Source organism: Bubalus kerabau, chromosome 5, assembly GCF_029407905.1.
Source record: "Bubalus kerabau isolate K-KA32 ecotype Philippines breed swamp buffalo chromosome 5, PCC_UOA_SB_1v2, whole genome shotgun sequence".
Classification (NCBI taxonomy): domain Eukaryota; kingdom Metazoa; phylum Chordata; class Mammalia; order Artiodactyla; family Bovidae; genus Bubalus; species Bubalus kerabau.
In genome coordinates, this window is record NC_073628.1 from 25,101,054 (window position 1) to 25,115,814 (window position 14,761).

The window sequence follows — 14,761 nt, forward strand, 5'->3', positions numbered from 1 at the left end:
TGGGTAGTTGGATTAAATGTACTTCTTTTATCTTCATTCTAATGGATCCCGATTATGTTAGACAGTAGAGGATTGAATCCTCAGCTCAGCCTCATTTATGCTGTGTGGTTGAGATAATATGTCTGTTCTCCAACTCTCCGAAAAACAGAAACACTAAAATCACCTTCTGTGTAAATTCAGATAAGTGATTCCTATGATATGCTTAAAACAGCCCCATACCCTTAGAAAGACCTTAATACTGTCAATGTTATTTTAATCTTAATCTATTGAGTTTCTTTCATTATAGCTTTTGTCTCGGTGGCATTTTCATTCCTGCTATGATGGCTGGATTTTATTTTTCCTTAAAACATTTTCTTGTTCCTCCTTTCTACCTAAATACATACAATGATACAGAAATCTGAAATTTTTATTAAATATTAACTTTCTAAATATCAATATTTCCTAAGACCCAAATAAAGTTTGAATAAATTTCTGTCATCCAATGATTTATATCACCCAACAACAAAATCTTTTATTTTTATGTCTCACCAGGTATCATAGGATTTAACTATTACACAAGAGTATTTGTTAGAATCTCTTCTATGACTCATTATATTTCTTTATCTGTCTCTGTCATTCCCAGTGTATCTGATGAAATCTATTCAATAGTTAGGGTCCTTAACTTAAGAGTTTTCATAATGGAAACCCTAGTTAACTATGTGCTCAGGAATACCTTTCTCATTTTACATTTTGCACATGCTTAATTCTGTATCAATTATTATTTAATTCTGTATCAATTATTATGAGTTAGTTGTGGATTTTCTTCTGTACTAGGTGGTAAACTCAATACAGTGTTTGGCACAATACCTTACATACAAGTATCAATAAGTATGACTTTTTAGTGAAATTATTGAAAAGAGTGTAGTAATAAGTTAACATAGACTCCAGCACAAGTGAAGGAAGCTCTCACACTGCTGAGTTGAAGTGAGTAAACAAAGAAATACTGGCCATACTTTTATCCAGTGGGGACAGAGAGATGATAAGGGAACCTTTGCTCCTCAGGGAGTGTGGATATTAAAGTGAGGACAGATAGAGACAGAAAAATAGCTACTCTCATCTATTAGTGCACTGTGAGGGAGCTAGACCAGGAGATCCAGCTTTTTAAAGTCCAGGGTTGGGATTCAGATACAACCCTCTTGCTCCCCAAAATATCAGTGCCATGTATTCTTCTCCTCTATTTCTGTGAAGAGAAAAATGGTTCTGGTGATGCTGGTGGATAGTTCTGAGTACTAACATTGCAGGACTTCTTGTTGCTGTAGGGCCATAACCTAGAAGACTCTGCTGTAATAACTTTGAATCACTGGTTGAAGTTGAATCTGTTGAAGTTGATGGCCCTCTGCAATGGTTGCTTGATATGAGTTGTGATTTATACTCTGAGTATTGATGCTAACAAAAGATGAGGAACAAGTAATGCTAACGATCTCCCATTAGGATCATTGCCCACAAGTATCAGCTCTTGGGGAAAGTTACAATTAGCAATTTCCTTTCCTCCCATTGACTCTCAAGTGTTTAATAGTGTCATATAGTTGTAATTATCATTTTTGTTAGATTATAGCTTGGAAACAAAAATGTGATAGATCTTATTAGAGCTCCAGTGAACTTCATGTCAAGCTATAAGAATTCAAAATTTTAGGAAATTTTTAAGACATGCATTAAAAGAACATTTTAAAGTAATTTCACATAAGATTTTTAAAAAAAGTAAGAAAAACCTTTGTGTGCTATATTTTTTTCTGAATTAACTGTATTTAGATGTATTTATAAAACAGTGATACTTGAAATATTTTAACATGTAGGCTGCAGAAGTTTTCAACTGGTTATTGTCATAACCCCATGTTATTATACTTGTTCCTAACAAGTATAATAAGTTGATGACTTTAACTCTATAAATAAAAGAAATATTGAGGAATAATATAGACATCTGTCACTTACTTTGAAAAAGTTTACTAAATGTTGTTTGCTTAATATATAGAGTAATAAAAAATTCATGTTCTGGTTCAGGTGGCAATCTAGGAAGATCCACAATTCTGACTGCAGCAATATAGGTCATCATATTTTCTCTTTGTCTTGAAATCAAGTTTATTGAATTTTAATTTACATGTGGTTAAATTCTACATGCTAAGAATTTTCTCAATGTCAATATGGGTGATGTTCTTTTCTACTCTGGGTATGGGAAACCATGGTATTCTAGACTGGAGTATTCAAGTTCCAGATACCAATGTACCTCTGATTTGCTATGTTGACCCATCAGATATCAAACATACGTATTATTTTTTAACATATGTAGGCTGCATGCTTGAAAACCAAGAGTTTTTGTTTCAAGGATATTGGATTATTAACTATATTTAATGACTTAAGAAGTCAGGTGTTCACAAGGTATATTACCTGCACTCGGGCTTGATATAGCAGCCACTTAAGTTCATTTTTCTAAATTTTTGTATAGAAATAATTCAGGATGCCATGAGTTTTATTGACGACCTTTGAAGAACTCTTCAGACATAAATTTAATTGATTTTAACTTTTAAAAGTGATGTGTAGCTAATTGGAGAAAGTAATGGATAAAAAAGGGAATGTCAAACCACTTCAATATTCTTGCCTTCAGAACCCCATGAACAGTATGAAAAGGAAAAATGATAGGATACTGAAAGAGGACCTCCCCAGGTCAGTAAGTGCCCAATATGCTACTGGAGATCAGTGAAGAAATAACTCCAGAAAGAATGAAGGGATGGAGCCAAAGCAAAAACAATACCCAGCTGTGGATGTGACTGGTGATAGAAGCAAGGTCCAATGCTGTAAAGAGCAATATTGCATAGGAACCTGGAATGTCAGATCCATGAATCAAGGCAAATTGGAAGTGGTCAAACAAGAGATGGCAAGAGTGAATGTAGACATTCTAGGAATCAGCGAGTGAAAATGGACTGGAATGGGTGAATTTAACTCAGATGGCCATTATATCTACTACTGCGGGCAGGAACCCCTCAGAAGAAATGGAGTAGCCATCATGGTCAACAAAAGAGTCCGAAATGCAGTACTTGAATGCAATCTCAAAAACGACAGAATGATCTATGTTCGTTTCCAAGGCAAACCATTCAGTATCACGGTAATCCAAGTCTATGCCCCAACCAGTAATGCTGAAGAAGCTGAAGTTGAACGGTTCTATGAAGACCTACAAGACCTTTTAGAACTAACACCCAAAAAAATGTCGTTTTCATTATAGGGGACTGGAATACAAAAGTAGGAAGTCAAGAAACACCTGGAAAAACAGGCAAATTTGGCCTTGGAATACGGAATGAAGTGGGGCAAAGACTAATAGAGTTTTGCCAAGAAAATGCACTGGTCATAACAAATACCCTCTTCCAACAACACAAGAGAAGATTCTACATATGAACATCACCAGATGGTCAACACTGAAATCATATTGATTATATTCTTTGCAGCCAAAGATGGAAAAGCTCTATACAGTCAACAAAAACAAGACCAGGAGCTGACTGTGGCTCAGATCATGAACTCCTTATTACCAAATTCAGACTGAAATTGAAGAAAGTAGGGAAAACCACTAGACCATTCAGGTATGACCTAAATCAAATCCCTTATGATTATACAGTGGAAATGAGAAATAGATTTAAGGGCCTAGATCTGATAGATAGAGTGCCTGATGAACTATGGAATGAGGTTCGTGACATTGTACAGGAGACAGGGATCAAGACCATCCCCATGGAAAAGAAATGCAAAAAAGCAAAATGGCTGTCTGGGGAGGTCTTACAAATAGCTGTGAAAAGAAGAGAAGCGAAAGCAAAGGAGAAAAGGAAAGATATAAGCATCTGAATGCAGAGTTCCAAAGAATAGCAAGAAGAGATAAGAAAGCCTTCCTCAGCGATCAATGCAAAGAAATAGGGGAAAACAACAGAATGGGAAAGACTAGAGATATCTTCAAGAAAATTAGAGATACCAAGGGGACATTTCATTCAAAGATGGGCTCGATAAAGGACAGAAATGGTATGGACCTAACAGAAGCAGAAGATATTAAGAAGAGGTGGCAGGAATACACAGAACAATTGTACAAAAAAGATCTTCACGACCCAGATAATCACGATGGTGTGATCATTCACCTAGAGCCAGATATCCTGGAATATGAAGTCAAGTGGACCTTAGGAAGCATCACTACGAACAAAGCTAGTGGAGGTGATGGAATTCCAGTTGAGCTATTTCAAATCCTGAAAGATGATGTTGTGAAAGTACTGCACTCGATATGCCAGCAAATCTGGAAAACTCAACAGTGTCCACAGGACTGGAAAAGGTCAGTTTTCATTCCAATCCCAAAGAAAGGTAATGCCAAAGAATGCTCAAACTACCGCACAATTGCATTCATCTCACATGCTAGTAAAGTAATGCTCAAAATTCTCCAAGCCAGTCTTCAGCAATACGTGAACCGTGATCTTCCTGATGTTCAAGCTGGTTTTAGAAAAGGCAGAGGAACCAGAGATCAAATTGCCAACATCTGCTGGATCATGGAAAAAGCAAGAGAGTCCCAGAAAAACATCTATTTCTGCTTTATTGACTATGCCAAAGCCTTTGACTGTGTGGATCACAAGAAACTGTGGAAAATTCTGAAAGAGATGGGAATACCAGACCACCTGACCTGCCTCTTGAGAAATCTGTATGCAGGTCAGGAAGCAACAGTTAGAGCTGGACATGGAACAAACAGACTGGTTCCAAATAGGAAAAGGAGTACGTCAAGGCTGTATATTATAACCCTGCTTATTTAACTTCTATGCAGAGTACATCATGAGAAATCCTGGACTGGAAGAAACACAAGCTGGAATCAGGATTGCCGGGAGAAGTATCAATAACCTCAGAAATGCAGATGACACCACCCTTATGGCAGAAAGTGAAGAGGAACTAAAAAGCCTCTTGATGAAAGTGAAAGAGGAGAGTGAAATGGTTGGCTTAAAGCTCAACGTTCATCAAACGAAGATCACGGCATCTGGTTCCATCACTTCATGGGAAATAGATGGGGAAACAGTGGAAACAGTGTCAGACTTTATTTTGGGGGGGGAGGGTCCAAAATCACTGCAGATGGTGACTGCAGCCATGAAATTAAAAGACGCTTACTCCTTGGAAGGAAAGTTATGACCAACCTAGATAGCATATTCAAAAGCAGAGACATTACTTTGCCAACAAAGTTTCGTCTAGTCAAGGCTATGGTTTTTCCTGTGGTCGTGTACGGATGTGAGAGTTGGACTGTGAAGAAGGCTGAGTGCCGAAGAATTGATGCTTTTGAACTGTGGTGTTGGAGAAGACTCTTGAGAGTCACTTGGACTGCAAGGAGATCCAGCCAGTCCATTCTAAAGGAGATCAGCCCTGGGATTTCTTTGGAGGGAATGATGCTGAAGCTGAATCTCTGGTACTTTGGCCACCTTATGCGAAGAGTTGACTCATTGGAAAAAACTCTGCTGCTGGGAGGGATTGGGGGCAGGAGGAGAAGGGGATGGCAGAGGATGAGATGGCTGGATGGCATCACTGACTCAATAGAAGTGAGTATGAATGAACTCTGGGAATTGGTGATGGACAGGGAGACCTGGAGTGCTGCGATTCATAGGGTCGCAAAGAGTTGGACAGGACTGAGTGACTGAACTGAACTGAACTGAATGGATAAAGACTGTATGAGATATATATGATTTCCTATCAGTTTGGTTCAGTTCAGTTGCTCAGTCGTGCCCAACTCTTTGCGACCCGATGAACCTAAATATTTTTTAAAATGAAATAAGAAAATTATTCAGGTCTTTCTAGTGCCAGAAACTATCTTAGGTCTTGCAGATATGGAAGTAAAATACATGCATGGGGGTAACCTTTATGAACATTACAGTTCAGAGCATTGTGGACAATAAGCAGGTAACTACATACCCAAAACAATAAATGGCATTGTAAGAGGCATTCTGGTTTGAACAATGTTGCAAAGCATGAAGGAGTTCTTAACTCAGATTTTAAGTTCTGGCAAGGATTTTGAAGTAAGAGAACTGAAAGATTGTTGCTGAACCATGAAAGACACCAGGATTCTTGGTCTCCAGAGGAGAAGAATTCAATCCGAGGCCAGAGATGAGGCTTGATTGCTCAGAGCTTTTGGGTAATAAAGCTTTATTAAAGTATAAAACTTCTGACACAGACATCAGAAGGGGGATGGGGAGTGCCCCCTTGCTAGTGCTAGCAATGGAGTTATATACCTTTTAATTAGTTATTACAATGACTCAAAAGATGTCTCAAGTTTGTGAAAATTTTCCAGACCCATTCCCACAATTTACATTTTAAATAATAGGATTAGCCAGAAGGTTGTCAGGAAGGACAAACTGTCCTCAAGCAGGATAAACTGTTGTTATATAATCCTTAGTACAGTGTTTAAACTGAGTTGTTTGTTGCATAATCATCAGTTCCAGGCTTAAAGATAAAAACTCTTTTTGTGACTAGGACTAAGGAATGTAAAGGGGGAAAAAAAAATTTGTCCTTTCCTCCTCCTTGAGAATTCCAGACCCTTCTCTCCTTGGGGACCCCCGGACTTCTTATCAACCTGCCTAGGAATTGACTCTCAGAACCATAAATTCATGCAATGTAATAAGCAAAGACTAAATCTAAAATATCATTCTCATGTTATGGCTGGTCACAAAAATATTCTCTTAAGCATTTTCTTCAGGGCAACATTGACATCTTTATTCCTGAGGCTGTAGATCAAGGGATTCAGCAATGGCACAACAATAGTATAAAACACAGAGGACACTTTCCCTTAGTCCATGGAGCTCACAGATGATGGCTGCAGGTACATAAATGCTTCAGATCCATAGAAAATAGCAACAGCTGAGATGTGGGAGCTGCATGTGCTGAAGGCTTTGGACCTGCCCTCCATGGAATGAATATGGAGGATGCTGGAAATGATGAAGATGCAGGAGCTGAGGATGGTCAGGATGGGGGCAAAGATGTTAAGTGCATCAAAGCATAGAACCAGTAATTCGTTGACATAGATACTAGAGCAGGAGAGCTTTAGGAACGGCATAAAAATCACAGAAATAATGGTTGATCACACCTAATTTGAAGAAATGAACCCTAAGCATGCAGCCTGTGTGAGAGAATGCACATACCAATCCCATCATATACACTCAAAAATGAGGGAGAAACAGGCTTGATGGGACATGGTAGTATTATACAGCAAGGGGCTACAGATGGCAACATAGTGCTCATATGTCATTGCAGCCAACAGGTAACCCTCTGCAATAATAAAAAGAAGAAAGAAAAAGAGCTGAGTCATGCATTCAGGGTAGGAGATGATGTTCTTCTCTGTCCCAAAGTTCCCCAGCATTCTGGGGGTAATGACAGTGGACTGACAGAGGTCAATAAAAGACAAGTTACTGAGGAAATAGTACATGGGGGTGTGCAAGTGAGAACTGAGCCCAATCAGTGTGATCATGCCCAGGTCCCCCACCACCGTGACCACATAGATTACCAGGAAGAGAAGGAAAAGGGGCAGGTGGATTCATGGCTGTTCTGTGAGCCCAGCGAGGATGAACTCAGTCACTGAGGAGTGATTTTCTGCTGCCATTTCTGTCTGCATAGTCTCTGGAGGGGAAAGAGAAAAACATGGTCATTGGAGGGAATTCTTTTTTTTCATTTGGAGTAGAGTGTTCCATATAAATGATTCACTGTTTAGGCATCCTTTTGACCTATATAATCACTTAACTCTGGGTTTATTTATGGAAGCACAATACATCTCAATCCAATATTTATAAAACCTCATTTTCAAATATAATAAATATATTTTCTATTAAAATATTTAGCCATGTTTATCATCATTAAACAGAGAAGGCAATGGCACCCCACTCCAGTACTTTTGCCTGGAAAATCCTGTGGACGAGGAGCCTGGTGGGCTGCAGTCCATGGGGTCGCTAGAGTCGGACATGACTGAGTGACTTCACTTTCACTTTTCACTTTCATGCATTGGAGAAAGAAATGGCAACCGAATCCAGTGTTCTTGCCTGGAGAATCCCAGGGATGGGGAAGCCTGGTGGGCTGCCGTCTCTGGGGTCGCACAGAGTCGGACACGACTGAAGCGACTTAGCAGCAGCAGCAGCAGCAGCATTATTAAAACATTCTTGGCAGCTGTATGCATAACAATTCAAATTGGAAATAATTCAAATTTATGTTCAGCAACTAATGAATAGATGAGTGAGTCATAGTATAATACATACATACATAAAATATGCAGATCCATATATGTACATATGTTTGTGTACATATAAATACAGATAAACATATACGGATGGCATCTATATATGGGATTTAAAGTGTGACATTCAGAGTCTCTTAACTCTTTACCTTCAGCCACAAACTGCCTCATCTGTCTACCCCATGATGCCATATCATTTTTACCATTTTCTATGTGTGCCATAAAAATCAACCCTGAATATCCATTGGACAGCGTTGTTGCTGAGGCTGAAGCTCCAATGCTTTTGCCACCTGATGTGAAGAGCTGACTGAAAAAGACCCTGATGCTGGGGAATATTGAAGGCTAAAAGAGAATCAGGTAGCAGCTGTCTGTCTTTTTATTTTTTTTTCACATGAAATAATCCTACCAACTCTCTTTGTCTCTGTTGTGTGCTAAATAAGTTCTCTTTTCTTTTCAATCTTATTTAAGTTAGAAATCATCATGAAAACATTCTCCAACACCTTGTAATTGTTTTAACCTTCCTACTTAAAGTTCAGAAAACTGTCATTTCTAAACAGCACATTTTTAGACTTGAGATATGCTGTAAGTCAGATGATGCACCAAATCAGACTTATTCTCCTCTGTATAACAAGTAATTGCATAGTGTTGAGGATATAAATGGGATTTTATACATAATTCCATGCATGAATATATTTGCCTGAATTTTCACATTAGTATTTCCAGACTTAATAGTCTCAAGTCACAGATGTGAGATGAATATACTCACCTTTCCTCTGGCTGGAAATCTCAACACCAAATTTTATTTGCAACAAGCTTCCTTTGACTCAGAAGATAGCTCTGTATTGGTGTCAGGAATGATAGGTACCCAGCTTTCTGCTGTCTTTAGTGTCGAGAGGGCCAGCACAGCCCAGGTCTCAGACCCCCTTTTGAAGCTGGTCTGCATCACAGGTCAGCATCTCTAACTGTCTTAGTGTGTGTTTCTTCAGCTTCAAGGTAGCAAACATCTGCACCTTTCTCAGTTTTCCCCTGAGCGGTTGTGATCACTGTGCTATGAAGGTGTGTCCTGGATTTCATATATGCCAGGCAATAAATAACATGGATCCAAATACTCTGCAAGGATTTCCATTTCTCAGGAGGCAAGCTCTTGAGAACAGAAGCAGTTGCAGTTGACATGTCCCCAGTTGTCTAGCTTTTCACTTCAAGAGGGATTCTCTGTCAATCCTAAACTCATCAATTAGTGATTAAGATTTCTTCACAGATTCACCTGGATATTTTTTCAAAATCAAATCTTCATCCAGGAGTTCTGAGGAGCATTTGAGGTTTTGAGATTCTGCATCTTGTACAATCTCCTAGCTAGAGCTACTAGTTCCCAGTCCACTCTGTGAATAAAAGGTTTTAGAGGATTGGGCAACATTCTGACAAGTTATCTTAATATTAACATGGCAACAAATTTTAATATGATGAAGTAAATCATTTATCCTTGTACAAAAATGTATTCAATCAATTTTATATGTAAATACAAAATATACATATTAATTCAAAGTCCAATCTATATGCTATTGGATTTAAAGTTATGGGGTAAGAATTCAGAATATTAACTTAATTTTTGACTTTTTTAGGTGCTCACTATTAATGATTCTAGTTGCTAAGTTACATATATAAAATATTTTATTAGGCACTTACGTTTCATGTTACTTCTATTCTTATATATTATATTTTAACTTTCTGTTCTAAAATAGGAAAATTGGAACCATACTTAGAAATGATTGAATCAAGGTAATTGCACACTCAAGTCAGGAGAGATCTTATAGTTAAATATAAGAAGAGTCCGTTACTTTTACCAGTTTATACTTGTGTTAAATTGAAAATGAAAGTCACTCAGTTGTATCCAATTCTTTGCAACCCCATGGACTATGGGTTCATAGAATTCTTTCAGGCCAGAATACTGGAGTGGGTAGCCTTTCCCTTCTCCATGGGATCTTCCCAACCCAGAGATCAAACCCAGGTCTCCTGCATTGCAGGCGTATTCTTTACCATCTGAGCCACAAGGGAACCTGGTGGTTCTCAATTTTATACTTATTTAAATTCATTAAAAAATTATAAGGGGAGTTTTTTCTCTTTTTTTAAATTTCAATACTGAGGGTGAACTCTATGCCAATCAAGCCAAAATTTTAGGGTGTGAGGTCAGATATCAATATTTATCAAAAGCTTCTCAACTTTTAATGTGCATGGGAATAACCTAAGGATCTTGATCAAAAGCAGATTCTGATAGTAAGTCTCGTGTATGGTTTGAGGTTATACATTTTAAATAAAATTTCTCAGATTTTTGCCACTATTTCTCATCCATAGACCACTCTGAGAAACAAGGTTCTAGAGGACCTTTTGTTTTGAATACCTCCCACTGGAGTTCTTTCAGATTCAAGGAAAATCCACCAGGCCCATGCATCAAAAATCTTTTAGCTTTGGGTTTGCTGTGGCTGCAAGATTCTGACATGTTTGGAGAAAAATACTGTGTGTCGGGAATGCCACCTTATAAGTGAACATACTACAACTGAAGTTGCTTCAGTGTGCCAAATAAAAGAAGTGAGAAAGAGAGTTGGAGTTTGGTAAAGGTTAGCTATAGAAAGAATGTAAATAAGAAGTAAACAAATCATTCCTATAATTATTCAGAAATTAAACATATGAAGATACCCATAGAGCCATTCTTTCAGTTCTGACAGGGTTTATGTTCTGATTTAGCTGATATATATATATATATATATATATATATATATATATTCTGGACTATATAAAACAGACTAGGAATCATGCCTAAGATAGAAGTTGTAATTGTAACCATTTTAACCTTCTTTTATAGTACTGATGTAAATTAAGCCAAATAATATGAAAATAATATTAATTAATAAAAATAAATTAAAATTAATAAAATAATTAATTAATAAAAATAACATGAAAAAATTAAGACAAATAATATGAAAATTAAGTCAAATAATATGAAATAATTGAAAATGAATGTTTGACATTGATGAATGAGTGGATAATGAACTACATGGGTGGTAAATAAAATTATGTGTTTTTATATATATATATATATATATCCGTATATTTGGACACTACAGATGAATAAGGCAGCACACTACCCAAAGAACTTTGATCTGTCATAATGAGTAAGACAGTTTGAACTGAGAAGAGGCAGAAGACAACTGAGTATCTAGAGTTTCATGTGAATTTATAGTTAACAGATATTAATGACCAGAAGTTAAAAAGGAACAATATGAGGGGAGAGAAGTGATGTTTCCAAGATAAAACTGACAAGAAATGGCAATTGTTTATAATTTATGTGGCAAAAGGGTGTGAACCTCATGAAAGTAATACAACTTACAAATTTGGAGTTATTATGAGTAGATGTTAAAGTAAATTTATTGTTGTAGTTAATGGCAAGACTGTGTTGGATGGATGCTTTGCAACCCTGTGGACTGTATCCCACAAGGCTCCTCTCTCCATGAGATTTCCCAGGCAAGAATACTGGAGTGGGTTGCCATTCCCTTCTCCAGGGAATCTTCCCCATCCAAGGTCTGAACTCACGTCTCCTGCGTTGGCAGCTGTATTCTTTACCACTGAGCTACCAAGGAAGCCCCTAGAGATAATAATGTGTTGGGCTACTTGTGTAAAATTGTTGGCATTAAACATGATAATTTGAATCTCTTTGATTAGTCATACCATAAGTTTCTGCAGTCACTCTGCGTTTGATATTTTTGCTTGATCAACACAAGTTTGAAATATTTTTATTATCTTCATTAAATCAAATGAAATAAAAGCAAAAATCACATTGGAGAGATCTAGTGAAAAGCAATACAATCTCATAGGAGATAGAAACTTAATGTGTAGAAAGAAATTACTAGGAAGTCCTTACACTTACCCACAGTTGCTGCTGCTGCTGCTAAGTCGCTTCAGTCGTGTCCGACTCTATGTGACCTCATAGACGGCAACCCACCAGGCTCTGCCGTCCCTGGGATTCTCCAGGCAAGAACACTGGAGTGAGTTGCCATTTCCTTCTCCAATGCATGAAAGTGAAACGTGAAAGTGAAGTCGTTCAGTCGTGTCTGCCTCTTCGCAACCCCATGGACTGCAGCCTACCAGGCTCCTCCGTCCATGGGATTTTCCAGGCAAGAGTACTGGAGTGGGGTGCCATTGCCTTCTCAGTTACCTGGGGCCAATAGGTTACTTTGGGTATAATCACAGTTCTTGGAGCCAGATATTCTGGTCTCTGTCTTTATTATATTTGAGATTATGGCCATTTACTCAAAGTAAACAAGCTTCAATTTATTCATCTTTCAAACAGAAACAATACTAGGGCTTGCCTTGAAAGAATATCATAAATATTAAAGAAAGTTGTCTAATATAAAGTGTTGGGCATAGAGTTTGATATTTTATACTATCTCAATAATAATATGTTATTACATTATGATGATCATCATAGTGAATCTTATTGTCTGTATTCTTTTTATTATACACTGGTACTTCTTTAATTCTCAAGATCTCTGACTTTATTCTTGATATTTCTCCTTATATAATCAATATAACACAAACTCAAAGGAATTAGCCTGGAGGGAATTTGGGAAATGTATTGCATGGGAAAATGATCCTGAATTTCAAAAATTTGAACAACAAAGCTAAAACATTACATATCTCAGAAAAGGTATTTTTGATATGACACCAACATTGAGTCTATTCATCTACATTTTCCACTGTCCAGAATTTTCTTCAGGGCCAATTTGACATCCTTATTCTGCAGAGTTTATGTAAGAGGATTCAGTATGGGCACAATGAAGGTATAAAACACAGAAGACACTTTACCTTGGTCCATGGGATTCACAGATGATGACTTCAGGTACATGAATGCTGCAGATCCATACAAAACAGCAACAGCAAAGATGTGGGAACTGCAGGTGCTGAAGGCTCTGGACCTGCCCTCTGTGGAGTGAATGTGGAAGATTTTGTAGAGGATGAAGATATAGGAAATAAGAATAGTTAAGGCAGGAATCAGGATTTTGAAAGAGCTGCAGACTAGAGCCAATGGTTCTTTGAAATAGATGCTAGAACAGGATAGCTCCATGAGTGGAAAAACATCACAGAAATAATGGTTTATCACATTGGCCTTGCAGAAATAAAGTCTCAACATAAGGCAAGTATGAAATGGCAATTGAATGATGCAAAAGATGTAAACTGCTGCTGTGAGCTGGAAGGACCTATAATAAGACATGATGGCATTATAAAGCAAGCACTTACAGATGGCAGCATAGTGGTCATATGTCATTTCAGCCAACATACAACTGTCTGCAATAATAAAAAGAAGAAAGAAGTAGAGCTGAGTCATACATTCAGGATAGGAGATAATATTTTTCTCTGTCACAAAGTTCACCAGTATTTTGGGGGTAATGACAGTGGAGTGACAGAGATCAATAAAGGACAAATTGCTGAAGAAATAGTACATGGGGGTGTGCAGGTGAAAACTAGCCCAATCAGTGTGATCATGCCCAGGTTCCCCATCACCATGACCACATAGATTCCTAGGAAGAGGAGGAAAAGGGGCAGCTGGAATTGTGGTTGTTCTGTGAGTCCAGCAAGGATGACTCAGTCACTGAGGAGTGATTTCCAGGGTCCATTTTCGTCTCAGCAGGTTCTAATTAAAAAAGCAGAAAATGAGTGTACTTATGTGTGTATTTGTGTGTGAGAGAGAGAGAGGTTTATGCACATGTGTGTGTGAGAGAGGAAGAGAGGTTTATGCACATGTGTGTATATATGCATATGTGTATGAGAGAGAGAGAGAGAGACAGAGAGTAAATCTGTGATCACTCTTTATCCTTCATCAGAGGAAATACATAATGCAGGGAAATTTTAAGCATCTCCTGCTACTCTAGGACAAACAATGAATCTGGCTGAACTAGAATAGAAATTATAAACTTCAAGAACTTTATAATTAAGAAATTTCATGAAGTTTAAGGGAAACAACAATTTAGGTATTTTTAAAATCCATCAGCATGAACATTTCTAGTATTATTTCTGAGTACTCTTCTTTCCTCCAAGTTTCTATGTTCATAAATTAATATGCATGTCGAATGGCATAGTATTTTCCTTCCATTTATAATAAGTAGTAGTCTTGTATACTTTCTATAATTAATGCAGAGATGATTCACAAGTCAGTGGAAAGTAGCTATATCAGTTGAGGTTATCTTCTTTAGCAACATCCCAGCTGAAAATATCTGAAATGTGACAACCATTATCATTTCAGCTGAGATCTGATGATTTAATATCCCAGCTTTCTTCTCCCTGGACTTTGAACCCAGAGGACAGAAATGTAACTGCTTGGCAGACATCATGCTTATACCTCAGTAGGTTTTCCCACCCCAGGAACCATTAGAAAAAGAAGACTTTTTCTAATTTGGATAATCTCAGGGGTGAGAGTACAATGGTCTAAATACAAGTCAGGTACTCCACCACTGTCACCAGGGCATC

General features: G+C 37.6%; 2 pseudogenes; both read right to left on the minus strand.

Moving 5' to 3' along the window:
* Window positions 1-6,688: 6,688 nt before the first annotated feature.
* LOC129654186 (olfactory receptor 8G1-like) lies at window positions 6,689-7,621 on the minus strand (annotated as a pseudogene).
* Window positions 7,622-12,977: 5,356 nt separating this feature from the next.
* Window positions 12,978-13,911, minus strand: LOC129653771 (putative olfactory receptor 8G3; annotated as a pseudogene).
* Window positions 13,912-14,761: the final 850 nt, after the last annotated feature.